Consider the following 2,500-nt stretch of genomic DNA (forward strand, 5'->3'; position numbering starts at 1 on the left):
TGTTTATGTGTATGCGAGTGTATGTGTCTGTGAGAGAGAGTATGTGTGTTTGTGTATGCGAGTGTGTGTGTGTGTGTGAGAGAGAGTATGTGTGTTTATGTGTATGCGAGTGTGTGTGTGTGTGAGAGAGAGTATGTGTGTTTATGTGTATGCGAGTGTGTGTGAGAGAGAGTATGTGTGTTTGTGTATGCGAGTGTGTGTGTGTGTGAGAGAGAGTATGTGTGTTTATGTGAGTGTGTGTTTTTATGTGTATGCGAGTGTGTGTGAGAGAGAGTATGTGTGTTTATGTGTATGTGAGTGTGTGTGAGAGAGAGTATATGTGTTTATGTGTATGCGAGTGTGTGTGTGTGTGAGAGAGAGTATGTGTGTTTATGTGAGTGTGTGTGTTTATGTGTATGCGAGTGTGTGTGAGAGAGAGTATGTGTGTTTATGTGTATGTGAGTGTGTGTGAGAGAGAGTATGTGTGTTTATGTGTATGCGAGTGTGTGTGTGTGTGAGAGAGAGTATGTGTGTTTATGTGTATGCGAGTGTGTGTGTGTGTGAGAGAGAGTATGTGTGTTTATGTGTATGTGAGTGTGTGTGAGAGAGAGTATGTGTGTTTATGTGTATGTGAGTGTGTGTGTGTGTGTGAGAGAGAGTATGTGTGTTTATGTGTATGCGAGTGTGTGTGAGAGAGAGTATGTGTGTTTATGTGTATGTGAGTGTGTGTGAGAGAGAGTATGTGTGTTTATGTGTATGCGAGTGTGTGTGAGAGAGAGTATGTGTTTATGTGTATGCGAGTGTGTGTGTGTGTGAGAGAGAGTATGTGTGTTTATGTGAATGCGAGTGTGTGTGTGTGAGAGAGAGAGTATGTGTGTTTGTGTATGTGAGTGTGTGTGTGTGTGTGAGAGAGAGTATGTGTGTTTGTGTATGTGAGTGTGTGTGTGTGTGAGAGAGAGTATGTGTGTTTATGTGTATGCGAGTGTGTGTGAGAGAGAGTATGTGTTTATGTGTATGTGAGTGTGTGTGTGTGTGAGAGAGAGTATGTGTGTTTATGTGTATGCGAGTGTGTGTGTGTGAGAGAGAGTATGTGTGTTTGTGTATGTGAGTGTGTGTGTGTGTGTGAGAGAGAGTATGTGTGTTTGTGTATGCGAGTGTGTGTGAGAGAGAGTATGTGTGTTTATGTGTATGTGAGTGTGTGTGTGTGTGAGAGAGAGTATGTGTGTTTATGTGTATGCGAGTGTGTGTGTGTGAGAGAGAGAGTATGTGTGTTTGTGTATGCGAGTGTGTGTGAGAGAGAGTATGTGTGTTTGTGTATGTGAGTGTGTGTGTGTGTGAGAGAGAGAGAGTATGTGTGTTTATGTGTATGCGAGTGTGTGTGAGAGAGAGTATGTGTGTTTATGTGTATGCGAGTGTGTGTGAGAGAGAGTATGTGTGTTTATGTGTATGCGAGTGTGTGAGAGAGAGTATGTGTGTTTATGTGTATGCGAGTGTGTGTGAGAGAGAGTATGTGTGTTTGTGTATGTGAGTGTGTGTGTGTGTGTGAGAGAGTATGTGTGTTTGTGTGTATGCGAGTGTGTGTGTGTGTGTGTGTGAGAGAGAGTATGTGTGTTTGTGTATGCGAGTGTGTGTGTGTCTGTGTGAGAGAGAGTATGTGTGTTTGTGTATGCGAGTGTGTGTGAGAGAGAGTATGTGTGTTTATGTGTATGCGAGTGTGTGTGTGAGAGAGTATGTGTGTTTATGTGTATGCGAGTGTGTGTGTGTGTGTGTGTGTGTGTGAGAGAGAGTATGTGTGTTTGTGTATGCGAGTGTGTGTGTGTGTGAGAGAGAGTATGTGTGTTTATGTGTATGCGAGTGTGTGTGAGAGAGAGTATGTGTGTTTATGTGTATGCGAGTGTGTGTGTGAGAGAGTATGTGTGTTTATGTGTATGCGAGTGTGTGTGTGAGAGAGTATGTGTGTTTATGTGTATGCGAGTGTGTGTGAGAGAGAGTATGTGTGTTTATGTGTATGCGAGTGTGTGTGTGAGAGAGAGAGTATGTGTGTTTATGTGTATGCGAGTGTGTGTGTGTGTGAGAGAGAGTATGTGTGTTTGTGTATGTGAGTGTGTGTGTGAGAGAGAGAGTATGTGTGTTTGTGTATGCGAGTCTATGTGTGTGTGTGTGTGTGTGTGTGAGAGAGAGTATGTGTGTTTGTGTATGCGAGTCTATGTGTGTGTGTGTGTGTGTGTGTGAGAGAGAGTATGTGTGTTTGTGTATGTGAGTGTGTGTGTGTGAGAGAGAGTATGTGTGTTTGTGTATGCGAGTGTGTGTGTGTGAGAGTGAGTATGTGTGTTTATGTGTATGCGAGTGTGTGTGTGAGAGAGAGAGTATGTTTGTGTATGCGTGTGTGTGTGTGTGTGTGTGTGAGAGAGAGAGTATGTGTGTTTATGTGTATGCGAGTGTGTGTGTGAGAGAGAGAGTATGTGTGTTTGTGTATGCGTGTGTGTGTGTGTGTGTGTGTGAGAGAGAGAGTATGTGTGTT

The sequence above is a fragment of the Hemibagrus wyckioides genome, linkage group LG29, assembly GCF_019097595.1.
Source record: "Hemibagrus wyckioides isolate EC202008001 linkage group LG29, SWU_Hwy_1.0, whole genome shotgun sequence".
Classification (NCBI taxonomy): domain Eukaryota; kingdom Metazoa; phylum Chordata; class Actinopteri; order Siluriformes; family Bagridae; genus Hemibagrus; species Hemibagrus wyckioides.